Source organism: Podarcis gaigeae, assembly GCF_964106915.1.
Source record: "Podarcis gaigeae genome assembly, chromosome: 14".
In the NCBI taxonomy this organism is placed as follows: Eukaryota; Metazoa; Chordata; class Lepidosauria; order Squamata; family Lacertidae; genus Podarcis; species Podarcis gaigeae.
The window spans coordinates 1618499-1643143 of record NC_139690.1 but is presented as its reverse complement, the minus strand read 5'-3'; the positions used below and the strand labels follow the sequence as shown (position 1 = coordinate 1643143).

Here is a 24645-nt window from a genome sequence, read left to right as displayed (position 1 = left end):
TCATTCCGGTGTTCCATAACCTTTCCCAGTCTTCAAACATAATGTTATGCCCCAAATCCTGCGCCCACTTTATCATGGCGGATTTGACTGTCTCATCCTGAGTATTCCATTTAAGCAGCAGGTTATACATTCTCGAAAGTAGTTTACTTTTTGGTTCTAACAGTTCTGTCTCTAGTTTCGATTTTTCCACCTGGAATCCAACCTTCTTGTCTACTTTAAAAACCTCTTGAATTTGTGCATAATGCGACCAATCTCGCACCTTGTTTTTTAGTTTTTCCAAGCTCTGCAACCTCCAATTGTCTCCAATCTTTTCAATAATTTCCTCATATTTAGGCCAATTGGCTTCCATATTAGGTCTCTTACGTGCCTTGGCCTCCACCGGTGAGAGCCACCTTGGAGTCTTACTCACCAATAAGTCTTTATATTTTGTCCAGACCATTAAAATTGCTCTCCTGACAATGTGGTTTTTAAACAGTTTGTGCACTTTAACCTTGTCATACCACAAATATGCATGCCACCCAAAAGCGTTGTCAAACCCTTCCAGATCTAGGACATCAGTGTTTTCCAGTAAAATCCAATCTTTCAACCAGCAGAAGGCTGCAGATTCATAATATAACCTCAAGTCTGGCAGGGCAAATCCCCCTCTTTCTTTCGCATCAGTTAATATCTTAAACTTTATTCGGGGCTTTTTGCCCTGCCAAACAAACTTAGTGATATCCTTCTGCCACCTTCCAAAGCATTCCACCTTGTCCACGATCTGTAGGGTCTGAAACAAAAATAACATTTTTGGCAATACATTCATCTTTATAGCTGCTATTCGGCCCAACAAGGAAAGTTTCAATCTTGACCACGTTTCCAAATCTCTTTTGATTTCTGACCAACATTTCTCGTAGTTGTCTTTAAACAAATTCAAATTTTTGGAGGTCAGATACACCCCTAGGTATTTTACTTTTTTAACCACATTTAATTCTGTTTCTTTCAGGAACTCATCTATTTCTGCAGTTGTCAAATTTTTTGCTAAAACCTTAGTTTTTTGCTTGTTCAACTTGAATCCCGCCACCCGACCAAAGTCAGAAATTAATTCTAGCACTCTTTTAGTACTAGAGACTGGCTCCTGTAATGTTAATACCAGGTCATCTGCAAATGCTTTCAATTTGCATTGTTTCACTCCGACCTCAATTCCCTGTACCAACCGGTCCTTTCTAATCATGTTCAATAGCACCTCCAGAACTGAAATAAACAATAGAGGGGATAGAGGGCACCCCTGTCGTGTCCCTTTTTCAATTTTAAACTCCTCTGTCACCACATTGTTTACTATCAATTTAGCTTTTTGTTCTGAATATATTGCTTCTATTCCATTTTCAAACCCCCGCCCCACTCCCATCCCTTCCAAATTTTTCTTCATAAACATCCAAGAAATGTTGTCGAAGGCTTTCTCCGCATCGATAAAGATTAACACCGCTCTAGTGTTAAGCTTTGTTTGTAAAAGTTCCAAAATGTCGATGATGTTTCTTGTGTTGTCAAACAAATGCCTACCAGGGAGAAAGCCTGCCTGGTCCTTATGGATCACTTCATTAAGCACTTTTTTAAACCTACTTGCCAAAATGTCTGCAAAAATTTTATAATCCCCATTTAGGAGTGAGATGGGGCGGTAGTTCTTAAGCTGGGTCTTCTCAGTTTCTAGTTTGGGTATCAATGTGATGAAGGCTTCTTTCCACGTTTCCGGTGCCTTCCTCCCCTCCATAATCTGGTTACAGACCTCCAACAAAGGTTGTATCAAATAGTCTTTCAGAACCTTATAGTATTTGGAGGTAAGTCCATCCGGGCCTGGAGATTTGCCTAATTGGAGGTTCTGAATGGCGCTTTCAATTTCTTGCTGTGTGATATTACTATTCAGGATTGTTCTCATTTCCTGAGGTATTTTCTGTAATCCATTGGTTTTGAGAAATTGGTCCACCTCCGAATCTTTCTGTGGCCCTTGTGAATAAAGTTCTTTGAAATATCTCTGGAAGCACTTTCTAATTTCCTCGGGTTTCTGAACCATTCTCCCTTCAATCTCTAGATTTGTAACAGTATTAAGTTTTTGTCTCTTTTTCAACTGCCATGCTAGCAGTTTCCCACACTTATTTGCTGATTCAAAAGATCTTTGTTTCATTTGTTTAATTTTCCATTCCACCTCTCGATTTATCAGTTTCAAATATTGTGCTTGGAAAAATTTCACTTCTCTCAGCACCTCCTTCGACTTAGGCCTGGATCTTAGTTTTTTCTCTCCATCTCTTATTTTTTCCAATATCTTCTCCTTCTTTTCATTCCAGAGTTTTTTCTTGATCGTATTTTGTTGTATTAGAAACCCTCTCATGACTGCTTTACTTGCGTCCCAGATTGTTCTTTTTTCCACAGTGGTATTTAAATTTATCTCAAAATAGTCCTTTAAAGTTTTTTGGGCCTTCTTAACAATCTTCTCGTCCCTTAATAAGGTGTCATTCATTTTCCATCTGAAGGATCCGGTTGTATTTAGTCTCAATTCCATTTTCAAAGCATTATGGTCGGAGCAGGTTTTTGGGCAGATTTCCACCTTTCTAGTCTTGGGTGCCAGTCCTCTAGTTATCCATATTTGGTCGATTCGTGTCCATGTCAGATGAGCTTCAGAAAAGAAAGTCCCTTCTTTTCCTAGGGGGTTCTTAACCCTCCATATGTCAATTAAATCCACATTGTCAGTCATTTCAAAAAAAGTTTTAGGTAGTCTGCCATCTTTCGTTATGTTAGCACTTTGCGACTTATCCATATTTACAGACACAACCCCATTCATATCACCCATCATGATGATGTTGTTGTAGTCTAAGTAATCCAGCATAATCTCATGCAGCTTCCTGAAAAATTCCGATTTTCCTTCATTTGGGGCGTATATTCCTAATATCAAAAATTTTTCTCCTTGTGTCTGAATTTCAATCGCCAAAATTCTGCCGTGTTCATCTTTAAATAAGAATTTCGGTGACAGGCTCTCCTTTGTATATATCACCACTCCTCTTTTCTTCACTTTGTCCGAAGAGATAAATTCTTGGCCTAGTCTTTTATTAATTAGCACTTTTCTGTGGAGCCTTGTCACATGCGTTTCTTGCAAGCAAATAATGTCCAATTGTTCTTTTTTCAAAATGTGAAATACTTTTCTTCTTTTTTTCCAGAGAATTTCCGCCATTTATATTCCAACTAAGAAGCTGCAGCGACATCCTGGTCTAATTGGTGGGTCTACAATGGGGTGTCTAGGTTTCCCTCCGATCCTGGAGGTGGTAATGCTGGTCCAGATCCAGACGGTGTAGGCTTTGGAGATGGTCCCGGTGGTGGTGGAGGCCAAGAAGCTGCAGCTCCTTTCTGGAGGTCCTCCTCGTGGTCGTGTAGGAACTTCTGTTGGTCCTCCGGTGTTTTAATTCTTACTTTCCTTCCTTTGTAGGTAAATGATAGTCCTTGCGGAAACTCCCACCTATAAGGGATTGTGTTGTATCTCAACAGTTTGGTCAAATCTGTATAAGTGGTCCTAAGATCCAAAAGATGTTTGGGTATGTCTCTGTAAATTTCAGCCTTTTTACCTTCTATCTCCAAAGATTTTTTAAAATGTAGGCCTAGTATCTTGTCTCTTTCCTCTCTTGATCTCAGAATAACCAAACAGTCTCTGGACTTATCCTTCTTTATCAATTTTCCCAGTCTAAAGGCAGTCACAATCTTAAAATCCTTATCTTCCTCAATCCCCCAGAATTTGGAGAGCAAAAGTGTTAAAAATCCCTGTAGATTTCCTTCCTCCAGTTCTGGGATAGCCCTTAATCTGAGATTATTTTCCTTACTTTTCAATTCAACCAGACAGGTAGGCTTGTTGTTCCCCTACCTGTCTTTTCAGAGGCCTTACTTCCCCCCTAATCTCATCAACCTTTTTGTTCGCCTGTTCTGCTTTTTGACTAGCTTCCACAGCAAGTTTATAATTTTCAGTCGTTGCCCCTTGCAATTTTTCAATTGCCTGAGTGTGATGAGAAACTTGCTCGGATAATTTAGTAATAGAGGATGTAGCTTGGTCAATTTTTGATGATTGATTGTCCACTTTTTGGTTTAAAATTGCCAGTTGTTCCAAGATTTGTTTCAGGACTATTTCAGATCCTCCAGTTGCCATATCTTCTGCAACAGGCTCTACAGCAGGCTCTTCAATTTCCACCTCCTGTGCTGTCAGCACAGTTGGGACGGATGATCTACGTTGATGAGTTAAGGTTGTTTGAACAAGTTGCCCTGGTTTCTTTTCTTTTTCTTTAGCTTTAGCTGCTCTTGTTCTCCCTGTGCCACTCATTCCACACCTGCCTCTGTTCGAGGTCAAATTTTCTTTTGTTTCATAAGTTAGACAAGACCAGAGTGTAAACAATTTAACCACAGAGAATCACAATAAAGTACAGTTCCCAGGCCTCTATATCTCCACAATCCTCTAGGTGGGGGTATTTCAAAGTTTCAAGGAAGGAGAGAGCTCTTGTCCGCCATTGAAGTTCTTATATTCCCTATGTTAAATCTTTAGTAGTTCCAGAGCACAAAAGGAAGTTTCCCCAGGCTTTCTTTCTCCTGAAGAAAGGCCACAAGGTGTCAAGAAAGGTCCCAGCAACTATGTTTAAACTCTAGTGTCTCAGTGAATGTATCAGTTTAAGCTCCAATAACAGTATCAGCAGTTTGACAGTTCTCTTTTGCACACTGACAGCCCGATAGCTGGGTTGTCCCTTTTAACTCCACATAGCTCAAAATTAGGAAGAAGGTCCCAAAAATAAGATCCACAACTTTTGCAAAGATTTCCAGCTTATCTTTTCACTTCTGTCAAATGCACCCTCGTTTTACTTTTACAGTCCCTTTTAAGCGCTTCAGCGCTCTTCTGCGCAATTGCTTTAATCTGGTTAGCAGGATCGGGAGGCGGACTTCCTGTTACTCGCCTCCCGTTTTCAGCCGAATTTCAACCAAATTCCCAAATTTTTCCGATGTTTAACTCCCCTTACTCACGGGTATGTAGCAGCCAATTTTGATGTTTTCAAGAAGAAAGGTCGGCGCTCATCAGCAGCAGCAGCGCGGCTTTGCGTCCGCGAAAAGAGCGATGAACTCACAGCGCCGCTCCCCCTTTCGCGTTCCGGAGCCCCTTACGGAGCTCCTTCTTCGTTTCCGGAATAATTTCGGTTTCACATTCCAGATTAGGCAGGGACTGTCCTGGTGTATCCAGAAAGCTGAAGCTACAAGAAATGGGCTGGACAGAAGGGCCAAAGAACATGTCAAAGAACACAGGTAGTGAGCTGTCAGCAGGCCTTGCCAGTTTCCAACCACAGAGTAGCAGGGTGGTGAAAAGGGTCTCCTGAGCCAACCACAATGTGCTTTCCAGTGCCAACCATGCCCATGTGGGGGAAGGCAGCAGGTATTTTAAGGATGGAAGCTACTTGCTGGAGGAAGCCTGCAGAACACATGGAAGACCAGATATTTGCATTGGATGTGGCAAAGGTTCCAGAGACTGAGAAGCCTGACATCCAAATGCTGTTATTCCTGCTTGTGACAGGCGCATCTGCAACCACGGCAATCACCTGGTGCAAATTTCATTTGCAATTGCACGCTGTTCATTGCACAGAGCAAAGACAATGTAGACACACAGTTCTAGGGCAAATGCAGGGTTCAAGGTGAACTCAGCTTCTTGGTAGCCAAGGAAACCCAAGGTCATTCAGTTCCATTCACTCACCAATCCTTTACAAAATACACCCTATACTAGTCCTCTATTTTTTTTAAAAAAAAAAGCTTTCAAAATTCTTCTAACATAACATAGCTATTGAAAAAAGAGCTCTCATTTCCCTTGGCAGAATGCCCTGTCCTGCAGCTTGTATGACAAGTAGCAATTGCTTTGCTTTTGAAAGTACCTTTTTATTGTTCTTCTAATGGCAATATCTTTTCCTCAGCAGGGATCTGATCTCTGAAATACCATGACAAATATCCCCGTCATAATCTCCCTTGAAGACTCCAGCAATTATTCTATTCATGGATTGAATTAACCTTCGTCCTTGGAGCAATTCATCTTCCCGACCCTTAAATCTCTCTGGAGCTCTGTAACCTGTTTAAGAAAAGAGGTTATAGCACTGAATTAAACCAGGGCTGGTAACAGAAGAGATCCACACACACCCAAACTTTCCAAGTCACACAAGAGGAGCATTTGTACTACTAGGCCCACTGGCAGGATAGTGCTACTTTTTTGTCTCCTCCCCCAGGCAATTTCCTTGTGTCTGGATGTTGCCCACAAATTGTGCATCTATACAACCTACAACTTTTATATCAATGATTATGGCTTTCTGCAATGGGCTGTGGGAACTGCATGTTGAATCTTCTTTTAATGATCTTTTTCTATTTGGAGGCAGCGGTTGCCGCCAACCAAGAAGGCTTTAAAAGAGGATTAGACAAATCCATGAAGGAGAGGACACTCAGTGGCTACTAGCCAAGATGGCTCTTCACGGTTGGGGGCAGCAATGCTTCTGAATATCATTTCCTGGCAGCCAGAGGAGGAGAGAGGCTTTTGCACTCAAAGGCTCTTTGCAGGTTTCCCACATTGGTTGGCTACTGTGAGAACAGGATGTTGAACTAGATGGGCCATTGGCCTGATCCCGCTTAGCTCTTTTTATGTTCTTATGCTCAACAAACACAAGTCTCCAAATGAGCTTCAATAGCCACAAATCCTCATTTTAACCCCTCCCCCCTTTCCTATTCCATTAAGCTTTGCTTAATGTAAATATATGCAACAAAGCTAAACCAAACCTTAAGAAGTTTAAGACTCAAAGTTTGTATGTTAATTTCTCCGTAAATGCTATGTACCATACTTCTGGGTATCACTATGATAAGGTTTGCTTCATGTAGATTTCTCCAGTGTGGCATTTTTTGTGTTTGTATGGAGGAATCATCCAGTTTCAGGATTTGTTCACAGTTCATAGCTGTATCTTACACACAACCGAATCATGTCCATGATAAGTATGTAAGAGCATGTCAAGAAAGGAGAGGATGTTGAGAATTGCCTGGGTACAGATTCTGCCAAAAGAAAGGAACTGGGACTATTCAGCGTGAATAAACTAGTATTTATCTACAGTGGAACAAGGTCTAATGTACAGTTAGCATAAAACTTATTTCTTTTTTCTTTTGGATTTGATTCTCCTGGAACAATTTGTTGAACCCTATGAGGCTTTGTGGAATGGCGCTGGATTTCTCTGTAGCTGTAATTTTGCAGATCCTGAAGTATTCATCTCTTCTCCCACTGTGCTTTTTGGCTAGCATTGCTCTTTTGTTTCTTTTTTTATTTCTTTGTGCCTTAATTCTCCCTAATCTGGCTAGTTGTTCAGCAGATGCTGGTTCTGCTGCCAATGAAGTAATCTCAGTGGAATGCAGTGAAATGCACAAGGCTGAGGACAGATTTTATAGGCTAAATAACGCTGGAGGCGAATGGAGGTTAAAACTGTTGGTCCTATCCAACTTTTACCTAGAGATGCTTCTCTAACTTTTACCTAACTTCACTAAGTTCTGTACATTTTTACCATAACCCTAAATTATTTCTGTCTCTCCTCCAGCTGACACAAGTAGTAATGGGTGGATGGAGCAGTCTATTTATTGGCTGTGTCTCGTGCCCTGAATGCAGAGACAGGCTCCAGCGGACTCAGCGGATGAGACCAACAGTGAGTCCAGTGGTCAAGAAGGCAGTTTCTGCACAGGATGCAGAGGGAAACGAGGGATAGATGGGGCTCATCAACCTGGAAGGGAGCCCATCAAGGAGAAGGAAAACTCTGATTCTAAATCTCTGCTGCCTTGCAGCTACACTCATTCATGAAAAAGGCTTTGGGAGTAAACCCCAAGGGAAAATCAGTACCTGCTGCCTTGCAGGACATCTTTGGGAGAAGAAAAAGCTAAGGAGTAAACTCAACAAAAATCCAGAGTGGAGTCCCTAATACTGTTGGATGGCACTCTGAGTGCCTCCTTCCAGCAGCTCCTGCAGCCAAGCTGGTGCCAAATGTATTGCTTTCCTTTCCTTTGGACCATGTCTGTGAGGGGGAGAGGGGGATCTTGTTGTCTGTGCAGCCCAGGACTTCAATACGTTCTGCCTAGGCTTGCACCCTAAAGAGGTCACTTTGGTGCTGCCAACACAACAAAAACAAAGCAGGAAGTAATAGTCCCACTCTCTTGTGCCTTGGTCAGACCATGCCTGGAATACTGTGTCCAATTCTGGGCACCACAATTTACGGAGGATGTTGACAAGCTGGAACGTGTGCAGAGCAAGGTAACCAAGATAATGAATGGTCTGGAAAGCCTTAGGAGGAATGGTTGAGGGAGCTGGGTATGTTTAGTCTGGAAAAGAGGAGACCAAGCTGGAATGTGTGTAGAGGAGAGCAACCAAGATGATCAAGGGTCTATGAAACTAAGCCTTATGAGGAGCACTTGAAGGAGCTGGGTATGTTTAGCCTGGAAAAAAGGAGACTGAGAGGAGATATGATAGCCATTTTCAAATATCTCAAGGGCTGTCAAATGTAGGATAGAGCAAGCTTGTTTTCCCTGCTCTGAAGGGTAGTATTTGAACCAATGGCTTCAAGTTACCAGAATGGAGATTCCAACTAAACATCAGGAAGAACTTTCTGACAGAAAGAGCTGTTTGAGAGGTAGTAGACTTTCCTTCCTTGGAGGTTTTTAAGCAGAGGTTGGATGGCCATCTGTCATGGATGCTTTAGCTGAGATTCCTGAATTTCAGGGGGTTGGACTAGATGACCCTTGGTGTGCCTTCCAACTCTAAGATTCTATGATTCTAGGAGGCATCAGTGACAAGTTATAATCTGATTGGCATAAGGTACAAGGGCTACAAATTGCCTTCCTCAGTGGGAGAGATAATTGTATTTCGCTGGTCAGCTACTGCCTCCCTTAAGCTGGGCTGCCCCAAGTCAATAAAGTGCTGACCCACCACAGTCTGCCTGCTTTAATGGGTGCTTGGAGCTCAGAGTATCACTCAACAAGTGGACTGAACTTCTGCACCAGGCAAAAAAGAAACGAAACAAACCCTCTTGCACCTATCAAGCTGAAACATCAGGAGCATGTATGCATGTGCCAGTGACTCACAGAAGACGGACATAATTGAAAACACTCGACACTGATGTTGCCACTCTCCAGGAGACCACACTCACTTCAAGTGGCTGCTTCCAAGAGAAGAACTACACCTTTTTCTGGCAAGTAGGGCATCCAGAAAAACCATGTACTCATAGCATAGGCTTTGCAGTGAGAAACTCCCTTTTGTCTGCAATGCTTAGAATGCTTGCTTTCCCTCTGCTTGTCTTTTTTTTTTTTTGCACATAACTTTTATTAATTTTCAATTATTAAAATCCAATGACAACCACATTTTATCAATATCAAATTACAATTCCCATCCAAATATACTGTAAATCAATTATACAGCCAATTACCGTATTTTTCGCACCATAGGACGCACTTTTTCCCCTCCAAAAATGAAGGGGAAATGTGTGTGCGTCCTATGGTGCGAATGCAGGCTTTTGCTGAAGCCTGGAGAGTGAGAGGGGTCAGGGAGCACCGACCCCTCACGCTCTCCAGGCTTCGCACACCTCTCCGCAAGCAGCGGGAGCCCAGCGCTGGGCTCCCGTTGCTTGCGGAGACTTTTTTTTAAAAAAATAATTTTTTTATTAATTTTCCAATTTTAACAATGAAACAACACCAAACAATGCAAACAACAACAAACACAGACACATACATACATTTTGCTTTCTTAACCTCATTTTCATAAGCCTCTTTTCTCGGACTTCCCCGTACCTTCCCCTTTTTGCATCCTAGTTTCAAAATTTTTCAGCAACCCTTTTAGCCAATTATAGTTTAACTTATTCTCCTTTCAATTACCCTTTGAATCAAAATATATAAATAGCTGTAATTATACATCTTCCTTTCCCTTAACACTTTAACACTCCTCAATTTTATAGCAATTTTTAAGATATGCTTTAAACTTCTTCCAATCTTCCTCCACAGTCTCTTTCTCTTGGTCACGAATTCTGCCGGACATTTCTGCCAATCCCATAAAATCGATCACTTTCGCCTGCCACTCTTCCAGCGTGGGTAGCTCTTGTGTCTTCCAATACTTTGCTAGAAGAATCCTTGCTGCCGTTGTGGCGTACATAAAAAAGATCTTATCCCTCCTCGACACCAATTGGCCGACCATACCCAAAAGAAATGCCTCTGGTTTCTTATGAAAAGTACACCGACCCCTCACGCTCTCCAGGCTTCGCACACCTCTCCGCAAGCAGCGGGAGCCCAGCGCTGGGCTCCCGTTGCTTGCGGAGACTTGCCTGACCTTTGCGGACCTCTCCGCAAGCAGCGGGAGCGCTCCCACGGCTTGCAGAGAGCTGCCTGTTTGGGGGCTGGGGTCGGGGGAAGCTCGAGCTTCCCCCGCCCCAGCCCCGTGCCTGGGGGGAAAACAATTTTTTCCCCTTTATTTCCCCCCCAAAAAACTGGGTGCGCCCTATGGTCCGGTGCGCCCTATGGTGCGAAAAATACGGTATACATTTTGAGTGACTTCCCATGTGCTGCATGTCGGGGTGCAATGTTCTTATTTCTTCCTGCTTCTGAGATCTTAGTTAATCCAATTGCATCCCAATCTTAGTCCCTTATCAAAAGCTACTGATTTCTTGACTTCCATTTGTGTTGAGATATTTAATAACAAAAGTTTTTCCATAGAAAGAGTTCTGTTTCCTGTGTGAGATGTTTATTTTCTCATTTGTTTATTTGTTTTTCTAATCATGTCTTACACGGCATCTCTGCTTCCGCTTTTCCAGTCTCTCTTCTTCTGTTGAAATTCAAGCTGCATCATTACTCCATCTTTGTTGCTTATATCTGAGTATGGGAGTAATCTGGCATCCTGCCATCCGGGCAAGATTCCAGTTCTCCTTCTCCTCAGATTCTTATCTCTAACGATCTGGAGTCTCACCAGAGCTACTGCAGATCAAAGACCACAGTCCAAATTACCGTCAGATGGAAGTTAGATGCTTTAAATCATTCCAGTGTTCTCACACAGTTCTATTTTCATTTTAATCCATAAATATAATTCTGTTGTCCTTTTCTCTTTTTGCTCTTTATCAGTTGTTATTGTTTAGGGGGAGGTTTGCCAAATCATTTATATAGCAAATATTGTATTAATAAAAAAGGGTAAAGGCTCCCCTCCCCCCTGACATACCATATTCTTCAACGAAGGAGATCTTCATTCCAGTTTGAAACATTGCAACCCAGTAGCTGATTCTCTTGGCAGTTTGTAATCTTATCCCCTTCATCCTGCACACATCTGTAAACTGGAGCCAATTTCATGCAAATATACAGAAGAACCTCTGCTTTAACTGCTGCATTACTGGTGTTACTGATATGTGGAATGCTTTTCCACTCAGTGTCTCCTGTCTCTCAGATTCTATGCTGGAGTGAGAACCGGTTATCAAGATGATCTGTGAGTGACGCTCACTCCCCCCGGCCCTAAGGGGAGCTTGCAAGGACAATTACTCCCAAATCATCCTTGTTTTCCTCCGCAAATGATCTCCGCTAGCGTGGGAACTGCATCCATTTAAGGCAGGAAGTACTGGAAGTCACTTTCCCTCTGCTTCTCAACCAGCTCCTGTCCAGTTAACATCTTGAGCATCTACATTCCAACTATGCACTCTGGCCTATAAAGCAAGGACCAGTTCTACGAGGAACTAGACCAGGCTGTCAGGAGGGTCCCAGATTGCAAACACCTATTCCTGTTGGGAGATTTCAGTGCTAGAATTGAGGGAAATCATCACACGTGGGACATCTGCATAGCCCACTTTGGTATCAGCAGCATGAATGAGAAAGGACAAAGGCTGCTTGAGCTGGCTTGTATCGCAGCCTCTGCATCATGAACATGTACTTCTCTACCAAAGCAAAACACTGTGTTTCCCGGAGACATCCAAGGTCAGGCCAGTGGCACCTGCTGTACTTGAATGTTGCCAGGCGATCTGCATTCAGCTCTGTTTGTGCCACAAACACATGGAGCTACCACAGTGCAGACTTTTTGGTGCGCTTGACTTACTTTCCAAGTGGGTGTTTGTGAGTTTCCTTGCTTTCTTTCATTCTGCAATCATCTTACCAGGGGTCTGCACTCTGCCACTTTCCCAGGTAGCCAATCAAAGTCCAGGAGAAGACATCATTTGCTAATTCCTCCCTTGGGCTAGCAGTGGAGGAGGCTGCAGGGAAGCATGCCAGAGAAATATTTCTTTTGCTCTGGTGTGAGGAGCTGGTTCTCTTTGCCCTGGACAGGAGATGATGGTCTTTTATTATTTGGATTGCTCAACGCATTTGTCATCTGGATTAAATGAGGCACCAGAGTGGAAATAAAGAACTCCAGAAACCACCAAGCATATCATCCTCAATTTGCCTTTAAAATATGCCATATGGAGTCATTCTTTTTCAAATAACCCACACTTTAAAAGTCCCCACAGGCCTGAGTTTTGCTGCTGTTGTGCCTCTCCTCACAGCTGGCATGTAACCTATAGGAACCTGCAGTTATTGAAATAATTGATTTGGTGAGGGGTGTTTTTGTTGTTGTTGTTGTGATGGTGGTGGACTTGGAATGTGAGCATCAGACACAAATGAGACAGGCGAGGAATCTGGTGAGGAAGCATGAAAGTGTCTCACACTTTGGCTGGCACCTCACCCTGTGGAACTCCCTGCTGATTGGTATCAGGCAGGCTCCTTCACGGTACACTTTTGGGTGCCGGCTCAAAACATTTTTGTTTCGACAAGCCTACTCATAGATCTAGAATGTTGATATGTGTTTTGATTTGTTTTTAGTTTATTGCTGATTTTATCTTTTTGAATTTTTAAAATTGCTGTTTTTAACAGTTTGTATAGATACATGCATTGTTCTGTTATTTTTATAAAATGCTTTGAAAGTTCTTTTTGCAATCAAGCTTCATGTAAATTTTATGACATAATAAATAAATAAATAGTGGAGAAAAACATGCTGATTTTTATATAAAGTTGGATACTTAAAACAAAAATATAAATAGAAATGTACTATGTGTCAACCTAGTGGACAAGATGACACCTCCTTGGTCTGCTGCTCAGTCACCAGTTCTTGATGGGCAACTGCAAGGGTCTTCTGCTTTCGCTTCTCATTCTTTGAAATCTTTAAGCCTGGCTTGGACATGACAAGACTCCTTCGGAGAGAGGGCTGTCCTCTGTAAAGCAGGACATACGGCCCCCCTCCCTTGTGCTGTGGGGATGAAGAAGCCTCCAGATCTTATCAGACTCCAACCTTCACCAACCCCAGCCTGCACAGCCATCGTCATGAAGGGTGAGACGTGGTCCAACAACCTCTAGAGGGCCAGAGGTTCCCCGCCCATGATAATGGAGTTTGGAACATATTCACTACTCTCACTGCCAGCAGTTCTAGAAGGTCTACGGGACAAGATTTTGTCTAACCCTGTTACACAAAATCCTAGCAATGCCAGCTATTGTGCCTGGAAGTTTTTGGGTGGAAAAATATGTGCTCTGCCACAAGGCCATAACCCTACTTAGGAGAGAATATGTTCATTCACTGTGAGCAAAGGAGCTGATCTCCCACAATGAGGTCCAGTGACGTCCGAGAAACCTTTGGATGAACAACCACAGGGATGAGCAGAGTTCCCACATGCCCCATGTAGGTTCTTTTCCCATGCCAGCACTACCCTTCTCTCTTGGTGTCAGCCAGTGTTTTTGTGGGAAGGATCTAAGCCCTTGCCCCAACCCATGTGAGTCCATAGTGCACAGTTAACTAGGAAACTTGCTCCCACAGGAGGCAGTGATGGCCGCCAACTTGGATGGTTTTAAAAGAGGATTGGATAGATTCATGAAGCAGAGGGCTATCCATGGCTATTAGCCACAATGTCAATGCTCTGCCTCCAGATGTTGAAACCACTGGACAGGAGAGGGCTCTTGTGCTTGGGTCTGGCTTGTGGGTTTCTCACAGGCATCTGCTTGACTCCTGTCAGGATGCTGGAGCAGATGAGCCACTGGCTGTTCTGGCAGGCTCTTCTTATGCTGCTATGTTCATGTTCTTATCCAATCATTACTAGCGTGACATGGAACCAAACCATAGAGAAGCCACACTCATAAAAATCAGTGTCCTAAAAGATGAGTATCTTTCAGGTTGGAGATTAGATCCCAGATGACATCACTGATGTTTTCCAGAGTTTGACTGTACAGTGAGATACAGATAGATAGATAGACAGACAGATAGATGCAGAACAAAGACTGGGTTCATTTTTAATTTAAAGATGGTTACTCTCAAATTAGAGAGTTGCTCCTGAGTTCATGGATTTTGGACTCATCCCGGCACTTGGGAGTCTTGCAAGAGACACAGACATTATCTCTGAGGTTAAACTGTGAATAATTAAATGCACAGAGCTTGATCAGAAAGGGGTTTGCAGAAAGCTGATGACAAAGCCATCCATATCTTCCCAATTAAAGTGCTAATTTGGATGACATGTTCTATTCGTGTTTTTGTGGAGGCCAATAGTATCAGCACTTGCGTTATTTATAACCCAATGAATTGAAAGGTCTCTTGATCCTAGCAAGCAGTAGGAAGCACTGGATCATTAGGCTTAGAACAGAGCAATACATGAGCAGTGGTAGAGGAAGGAGGTGCGGGGGGGGGGGTGCTGTCTGCCCCGGGTGTCATCACTGAGGGGGGTGACCAAATAACAAAAATATGAGTTTTTAATAATAAAAATAAAAAAAAATGGGCTCACATAATTTTTTTGTTCAGTCATCAAATGTAACGAAACATGGCTGGCACTGGGTCCCACACCGCATGGGCCGGCACTTACCGTGGGGCCTGCAGCATGCCCGAGCCACACGTCTCTCCTGGGAGTGATGTAGTGGCTTGGGTGCCTGCCGGCTTTGCGCTGCCTGAAACAGCAGCATGGGACTTGTGTCTGCCCTCCGCCTCTCCCTCAGCCTCCCTACAGCTGAGGGGGATGTCGTGGAGAGGCTCCATGCAGTGTGCCCCACCCCCATGGGTGGCTCGCCCCACCTCCAATTTTAGGACACGCATGCTGCACCTGGTACCCAAGTGGCTAGCTGCACCGTTGTACATGAGTGAAAATCCTGATGGCTTTGGGGCATTTGGGTAAATTTAGAAGCAATGAGAAGGGCCTATTGCACCATCTATTCAGTGACATGTCTTGATTGCTAGCTTGGGATGTATCTGAAGAACAAATGTACTCCTAGACCTTTTCCATATTAGCGGGGAGACGACTGTTCATTTTTGGTGCATCAACAGTTGTTCATGTCTGAAATATTTCCTAGAGTATCTCCCCAAAGGTAGCCTTTTTACTGGCTTGCTGTAGCACAAGCACCATTTTGTTCATTCCTTCTTTTTTGTAGCAATGATATCCTCATGCGGCCAATCAGATTCGGCTTCATGATGATGTCACAGAGGGCAAACAAATCTCTGAGCAAGAGTGATGAGGCTGGGAAATGCTAGAGGTTAGATGAACCTGCAGCAAAACAACTGGAATATTAATTTAACTGCAGTTAACAGTATGAATTGCTGGGGGCTTTTATTGTTCAACCGCAAAGGAAAAATTGCCGTTCTCATTGGGCTGTTTTGCGGTACTACCCCCTCCAACTCGGAAGCTTCCTTCCCTGTGAAGATTAGTTGTACATATGGAAAACTTGGGGTTCCTTCCTCTTTTTACTGAGTCTTTCTATTGCAAAGCCTACTCCATGTATTTGACATTCTTGTTCAGGTACACCTTTTCCAGAAGAATGTGTAGCCTCCCTTTTCTTCCTTCAGTTGTCCCTCACCTGTTCTTCAAGTTTCTTGAAGCGCTGCAATATCGATCTTAAAATGTCACAGCTCTCTTGCAATGACGGCAGTTCTGCATTTGAGATGCTCATTATCTGTGTTATCCAACAAAGTCTTTATATTCCATGTTTCAAAGTTCAATAGTCTTTTACAATCGCTGGGTTGTGACCCCACTGGGCATGGTAATCCAGTCAGGGGGAAAGGGAGGCTTCATTCCTTGGGTCAGGGTAACTGAATCTGTATCTACTGCCCATTACTAGGGGCTTCCAGATTTCACGGTCCTGCCCCTGTTACCATTTGCCGATTGCCATGGGACTTTGGGGGTTTGGGATGGGTTTTTGGAAGATGCCGGTGCATGAATTTGTTTTATGTGTGTAGATCAGTGCACGCTGATCAAAGCACAATCTTCGCAGTAGGGCTCTGTTCCAATGGCATGAGCAATCACATCAACCATAGATTCCTATCTGCTGCAGCCTTCATCTGCCTTCTCAGCCATTGTAACATACTGCTTGTTATCTTCCGCCTGTTCTGCCATTGATGACTTTTTGGATCATTCTTTGTCCAGCTTCTTCCCTTTGACCTTACCACCTTGGGTGACCCTGCTGGGAGTGTGAGATTCCCAATGGCTTCACTCACAAGGGTCATAGGAATGTGCAAGCTCACTCACCACGACAAGGTGTTGATCCAGCTAGTGAGTTTTTACTGAGTAGCACCATTTTGTCAGATCTGTACTCACAGAATGAGCATTGGCAACAGAGGGACGGATCAATTATCCTATCAGTTATCTATCTGTTATTTATTACTCCGCACCCCTGCTTATGATTCTAAATAAATTGTGCTACCATGGAAAACAGTGCTGTGATGCATAAATCACAACCAAATCAATGGCTGAAGAGACTCCCCACCCCATTTATGGTAATTCAAGGTGGGAGCAGAGTCACACCTACTGTGGGAGTAAGTGCTTTTACTCTACATTTCAAATGCATAGGGCAGAAGTTCAGTCTCTGGTAATCTATCTCTGTAATGTATTTAATACTACCTGCTTTTCAGGTTTCGTGGGTAGTATTTCAGCAGTTCATAATTGCAAATGGATTGTTTTCTGTATTTGACCCATCAAATCATAGAATTGTAGAGTTGGAATAGACTCCAAGGGGCATCTAGTCCAACCCCATGCAATGCAGGAATCTCACCCATGACAGGTGGCCATCCAACCTCTGATTAAAAACCTCCAAGGAAGGAGAGTCCGCAACCTCCTGGGGGAGACTGAACAGCTCTTACAGTCAGAAAGTTTTTCCGTATGTTTAGTTGGAATCTCCTTTCTTGTAACTTGAAGCTGTTGGTTTGAGTCCTGTCCTACAGAGCAGAGAAAACAAGCTTGTTCCATCTTCCATGTGACAGCCCTTGAGATATTTGAAGATGGCTCTCATATCTCCTCTCATTCCTCTCTTTCCCAGGCTAAACATACCCAGCTCCTTCAAGTGCTCCTCATAAGGCTTAGTTTCCAGACCTTTGATCATCTTGGTTGGTCTCCTCTACACACGTTCCAGCTTGTCAACATCCTCTGTAAATTGTGGTGCCCAGAATTAGACACAGTCTTCTAGGTGTGGTCTGACCAAGGCAGGGACACAGGTGGCACTGTAGTCTAAACCACTGAGCCTCTTGGGCTTGCCAATCAGGTCAGTGGTTCAAATCCCCACAATGGGATGACCTCCCATTGCTCTGTCCCAGCTCCTGCCAACCTAGCAGTTTGAAAACATGCCAGTGCAAGTAGATAAATAGGTACTGCTGTGGCTGGAAGATAAATGCCGTTTCTGTGCACTCTGGCTTTCATCACAGTGTCCTGTTGCGCCAGAAGCAGTTTAGTCATGCTGACCACGTGACCCAGAAAGCTGTCTGTGGACAAACACTAGTTCCCTTGGCCTGAAAGCGAGATGAGTGCCACAATCCCATAGGTGCCTTTGGCTGGACTTAACCATCCAGGGGTCCTTTACCGTTAGCTTTACCTTATCAAGGCAAAATAGAGTGGGACTATTACTTCCCTTAATCTGGGATGCTATACTTCTGTTGATGCAGCCTAGAATATCATTAGCTTTTTTGCTGCTGCACCATACTGTTAATGCTAAGCTTGTGTTCCACCAAGGCCCCTAATTTCTTTCCACAGGTACTGCTAGTAAGCCAGGTGTCCCCCATCTTATACTTGTGCATCTGATTCTTCCTGCATTTGTCCCTGCTGAAATTCATTTTATGGTCATTTTGAATTGTGATTCTGTCCTCTGTGGCATTAGCTACTCCTCCCAGTTTTGTGTCATCTGCAAATTAAATGATCATCCCCTCAGTTCCTTCATCCAAGCCATTTATAAAGACGTTGAACAACAGCAGGCCCAGGACAGAATGATGTGGTACCCCACTTGTCACTTTTTCCCAGGATGATGAGGAACCATTAATGAGTACTCTGGGTTTAGTCAGTCAACTAGCTACAAATCCACAGTTTCCTCATTCAACCCACATTTGACCAGTTTTCCCACAAGAATATCATGGGGGACTTTGCCAAAAGCATTGCTGAAATCAAGATACACTATGTCCTTAGCATTCCCCTGATCTACCAAGCTTGTAACAACTTATGTGGTGTTCTACAGCATGGCAATATATTCCTTATGAGGATCTCTCCCCACCCCATTTTAAATAGAAATGCCACACCACAAATTTTTATTTTTTATTTTTTTAAAGTCAGGCTCAACACTGCCCATCCCAGGAAAGTGAAATTATGTAGTTGGCTGGTGCTTGTTAGACCTGGTAGGGTGGAAGGCAGGGAGACCACCTGTAGGTGGCACCAAAGCCAATGAGAGGAGGCAACTAATTCTAGTTTGGTTCCCATCCTCCTCTCCTGATTTCTGCAAGGGTAGCACTGAAAAGCAGGAAGCTTACAGCCAGCGCTCTCCCTTAGACCAGTTGTGAGTAAGAAAGCGGCCAGGTGGCTGGCTGGCCAAGGGCAGACTGAGTATAGTGAGGCAGTGCCCTACTTGCTTGAATGGGCCAACCTCTGCTGCTTGCTGCAAGAGCTTAGTTGGATTGAAATGAGGTTTGGACAACTTCATGGAGAATAAGGCTATCAATCTGCCCATACCTAATTACTCAGCAGATTGCAAAAAGCACCTGTTTATGAAGGTCAATTTCAAAAAACTGAAGGAGCTACTGGATGTGATGCCATGGTTGGAAATACTCAAAGTGAAGTCCAAGATGGAAGGGAGTCTCTTGAAGAAGAAATACTGAAGGCCCAAATGCAGACCATTACAACAAGAAAGAAAAGTGGGAGGCATCTAAGGAAACCGGTGTGGCTGCATAAGGAGCTCACAGATGGGCTGAGAGTTAAGAAGGGTATTCGTAAGAAATATAAGAAAGGAGACATCACAAAGGAGGAGGATACAGGAGTAGCCAACAATTGCAGGGGGAAGGTCAGGCTGACTAAAGCCTGAGAGCCTGAGAGCCAGTGTGGTATAGTGGTTAAGAGCGGTAGTCTCGTAATCTGGGGAACCGGGTTCGCGTCTCCGCTCCTCCACATGCAGCTGCTGGGTGACCTTGGGCCAGTCACACTTCTCTGAAGTCTCTCAGCCTCACTCACCTCACAGAGTGTTTGTTGTGGGGGAGGAAGGGAAAGGAGAATGTTAGCCGCTTTGAGACTCCTTAAAGGGAGTGAAAGGCGGGATATCAAATCCAAACTCTTCTTCTAAAGCTCAGAATGAGCTCAGGTTTGCGAGAAATTAACACTTTCCTGAATTTTGCAACACAGTTTTCCAGCAACAACAAAATGAGTACAAAAATGCAAAATGTGCATACAAAAATATGAACATTTGTGAAAATAATGTACAAAACTACATATATTAGAAGAAATACATACAAAATACCTTGGAATTTCACTGCAGAGGTTTTTTTTAAAAAAAATAATGGAATTTGTCCATCCCTATCTTGGGTAAAAGGGTTAAGGGTAGGGGGCGGCAGAGATGACCCCTTTCACCCAGGGCAGGCTGCAGTGAAGCAACATTTCCTGACTGGGATCATGGGACTTGTAGTTTTCTAACTGTGGGACTCAGGATCCATTGCGGGAAATGGTTCTCCCTACCCTGTTTATGGCCCAGGAGAGGCCTTGCAGGTTCTCAACCTCCTGTTATCCCCTTTACCTTATCCAAGGCAAGCTTTTCATTGGGGGAATGCAGTGAGGATTGTTGGCAAGGAAGGCAAGGCAGTGGGCAGGGCTGAGCCCCATTTCAGACCAGGCCTGCCAGGATTTGACTCTGAATGGGTAGGTTCATATTTCAAATTCACTCCCCAAAGGCAAGCTGTGCTTCTAATGTGCTCGCCCATAATAAGTTCATCAAAGTTTTCTTTGGTAATTTTTTAGTGCATTTTCTTTTTCTCATTAATTGATGGAGAACGGGATTTTTCAAAAAAAGCAGGAGAAATTTGCAGCATACCGGTAATTTCATCAACATACATTTAGATTCTGTGCAAGTTGGGGAGAAAAACAATAGCTAACAGTGGCAGAAATCCCACGCCCAACACTCTTGAGCTTTTTTTGGGAAATCATAGTTGTTGAGCAGCATCCAAGTGCCTAGCACCCTCAAGCTCCCCTGCTGCCCAGAATCGCAACCCCTGATGCACAGCAGCTACTGTGCCGCAGTACAGAACCCCATGGTGACCTATGCCCCCCCCCCCCCAGATCTTGCCTCTGAGGAGCTTCCTGCTGGCCCATCCATCTCCTCCCTGCTTGCCTTCCACCACCAGCTCCTGCGGGTGCAGAGAAGGAGACAGAGGCGGGGTAGCATTTTCTGTTTCGGCAAAAAGTCCTAGGCTGGCCCTGCACACCCCCACCAAGGCCCCTGGGAACAGTGCTGCCATTGTAGCATTCTGTTCGGGATAAAGTAGAGACATTACCAAGGAAAGCATCTTTAGTAGAGGGAGGGGTTTTTTAGCCCTGTGTAGGGTCTTTTTCCTGATTTGCATTTCCATGTGAATCTACATAATTCATTGTTTCCAAAATATTAGGCAATAATTGTGTGTGTATACCTTAGGGAAAACAACAGAGAAATAAGAAACTGAAATCATCAGATGCAGCTGTTCCTAGCCTTAAATGAGTTCTACTTTTTTAGAAACCATTTTCCTGTTTTCAAATGGTGGTTCCCCCAAATGTGAATTTAAGAGGCAGGGCAAGAGAGCTATGTAGTAGAGTTAATATTTTCTGTCCCATGAAAAACACACTCATATTATTCCTTCATTCTTTCCATAGAATGGATGCTACTCTTGGATTCTTGGAACTGACAAGCTGAGTGAACGCTGTGGAGTATGCAACACATTGTCACTCTCTGCTAGCTTTGAGCTCTCACACCCTGCGGGGGCTCAGGAAATCATCCAGTCCTCCACCTCCAGTACTCATCATGAAACTGACAAATTCCCTTGCTGCCAAAGTGATAGTTTCCATGGAATCAAAGGCAATAGTCTCTCTGATAAACAGGATATACACGCAAATCAGTTGCTTTCTCAAGAGCTCTGCAAATCCCATGAGTGATAGTTTTACTTACAAACTCAAAATCACCCCTCTTTTAAACTGCACCCCCTCTTTTAAATGGTGAGCTCCCCCCCCAGCTTACCACACAATGAATTTCATGGGCTTGAGCATTCTCAGAGAATTCTTGGGTAAGGAGAAGGTGTGTCTAAAGCTTGGGTGGAAAATATGTGTCATGTATCGGGGTACCGATGTGGGGGGGGGGGAGAGAAAAATTCAATTCAGTTTGCATTTAAACACCACCATGCTGTAATATGGACCATTCTGCAACTTTCATGGCTCTCCAACCAAACATTGTTTACAAAAATGAACATAACATACACGGGGGGGGGGGGGGCGACCTCACAAATCGCTGCAGAAACATGAAAAATTGAATTTACGATTGAAAAAATGAGAAACGAAAAGAACTGTACTTTACAGATCCCTCCCTAAATTCAACATGGAGAAGCATGCACAAGGATATACATACGTGCCAAATAAATAAATGTTAAATAAATAGATGTTAAATAGCAGAGGGGGTAGAATTTAGCCCTGAGGAACCCACATTGAGGGCTCCACAGGGCTGAAAAGCACTCCCCAAGCATCACCCTCTGGGAATGACTATCCAAGCAGGACCAGAACTACTGCAAAGCAGTGCTGCCAACCACTAACTCAGACAGCCCCTCCAAAGGATACCAAGGTCGATGGTACCAAAAGCTGCTGAGAGGTTGAGGAGAATTTCCCCTGTCTCTCTCCCAACAAGATCACCATGCAGGGTGACCAAGGCAGTTTTGGTGCCAAAACCAGGCCTAAACCCCGATTGAAATGGATCTAGAAAAGCAGTTTCCTCCCACGGATTGGGGATGGTTTGTTATATGTATTTTTAGAAACTAAAAAACTAAGTTAAAAAAGGTACAGGGGGGGAAAGAATAGCTGTCTGACCTTCGCTTAAAAAACTTTAACAAAGTTGAGCCCATTGCCTTCCTTGGCACTCTGTTCCACTGTCAATCCATTCACACTGCGGATGTTCTTCTCAATGTTTAGTCTAAATCCGCTTTCTTGTAATGTGAACCCTTTGGCCTAGGCCCTTCCCTCTGGAACAACAGAAAGCAAATTTGCTGCATGTCAGGGGACAAGGCAAGGTATAAATAAATATATATCATCATCATCATCATCAACAACAACAACAACAACAACAACAACAACATGAAAGCAGTTGAAGATGGCTATTCTATCAACTCTTAATTGTCCCTTCTACAAGCTAAAGATCCCCAACTCCTTCATATGTTCCCCACAGGACTTGGGTCTCTAGACTCCTCATCACCTTAGTTGCCCTCCTCTGGACATGTTCCAGATTGCTGATATCCCATGACACCAATAATCTGTAAAGTAGAGGGTTTGTTATTGTGGCACAAACTTACCTTTTGCACCTGCATCTTTCTCTGCCCTTCCCTCATGATTCCTTTAGGGTTTTCCCCCTTGTTACTACCTAGTCATCAATTCTCCCGTCATTTTTTCTTAACATGGTAGAGCAGGTGAAGCTTTAAATTAAAAAGTTGCTGACAAAATTGCAGATTTCCTCCAACTACTGCAGGTCACTTTGATGGCTTTAAACCCTTTAACATCATCATTTCAGTCTTTGAGGCTTTGATTGAGTGAGTGGTTAAGCCATTAATTAGAAATGGAGAGATGTGGGATATTATATACAATTTCTTTCCCTCCAGACTTTTGAAAAAAGAAAAAGGTCTATTTGTTTCACTTGACTGAGCCATAATTTTTTCCACTGCTTTCTCCAGATTTTATGACTAAAACTGTGACAGAGACAAGAAACTTGGCACCTTCCATATGACTTTGGACTCCAATTCCAGCCACCATGGCCAATGGCCTTATGGGAGTTGTAGTCCAGCAACATCTGGAGGGTGCCGAGGTCTCGAGCAGGGAAAGGTCTTTCCCATTACCAAGTACCTGACAATTTCACTGAAGATGTCCATTTTATATGGATCATGACATCTCTATCATGAAATGCTGCAGCCCCACTACAAATGCTCTCTTATAGTTTCAGAATTCCTGGTTGCTGGAGTTGTGGCCTCCTTACTAAAGCTGTGCATCTCCCTTCGTGCGCAGATGGTACTTGGCCTTGGGCTGATGCTGAGCAAAGCACTCTGCATGACTTATTTGTCACATAACGATTCCCTGGCCAAACATATTGCACAACCGTACTTACTTTATCCCACAGATTCTCTGCTGAAAAGAATGGGGTTGATTTCCCACAGGCTCGCTCATTGTTTATTCATTCGTGTTTGTGGGAAGGAGGTGATTAAAATGCTGTGCAGTTCTCTCCACTCCAGCACAGTAGTAAAAATTTACTTGCCTTTTTCCACAGGTGTGCATGAATATTCAAGTGTGGTGCCAGGAAGAATGAAGAGTGGGATCTGCTTCGTGGGGAGACACAGGCATCAAAGAGTTTCAATGTTCTAAGACAGCTACATCCACTTCAGCATTGCTTATGGACCCTGTGGAAATGGGAGACATCCATAATGCTGGAATAAAGACACCCACAATCTTCTTTGGAACTGAATTTCTTTCTGGATTTTGGAGGCCCAAATCACCTGGAAAGGATTGTGCTTAATGCTACCTTTCCCCCCATTGGACTTCCATACTTCAATGGCAGGCCTGCCCTTACATTGAGGCAGCCTGAGGCACCTGCCTCAGGAAGTGGGATGCCACTGGGATCCAGAGGCGGCGTATCCCGTGGCTGAAGATGTGGCCTGCAGATGCGACTCGGGCAGGAGGCTGGGTGTGGACATGGCCTTCAAGAGGACCAAGCACTTTGTCAGGAGCCCACAGTGGAAGGCCTTCCCCAGGAGGCAGGGGACTCTCCTTCCTTGGGGGTTTCAAGGCAGAGGTTGGATGGCCTTCTGCCAGGGATGCTTTACCACCTTGGACTTCACAGAACGACCAGAAAACCCAATCCTCGCTCTACAGCTGCCAGGGAAATGCTTGTAGTTTTAAACTGCCTGGCTTGGCTTCTGCACGCAGAGGAGCAGGAGCAGCTGCAAGACGGCCGGATGGTGATGGGGAGGGAGGGCCATGGCTTTTAGCTTTTTGGATTCTTCAAGCCATCTGCAACAACCACCTTGGGAATAGCCCTGCTGGTGCTCAAATGCTGCTTCCCAACTGCTCCTTCTTAACATGCAAAAGGTCTGCATACATATTTCTTTCAACACTGATACCAGATGCTCCCTGT

General features: G+C 43.8%; 2 long non-coding RNA genes across 2 annotated transcripts in view; both read right to left on the bottom strand.

The window, feature by feature from the left end:
• Positions 1-24645, bottom strand: part of LOC310831578 — a 537457-nt gene that overhangs the window by 65200 nt on the left and 447612 nt on the right. The window lies entirely within an intron of this gene.
• Positions 5190-11547, bottom strand: LOC310831580. The gene is made up of 3 exons (XR_014557914.1): positions 10571-11547; positions 5910-6100; positions 5190-5455 (listed from the first exon to the last, which is right to left on the bottom strand). It is a non-coding gene; the product is annotated as an uncharacterized lncRNA (long non-coding RNA).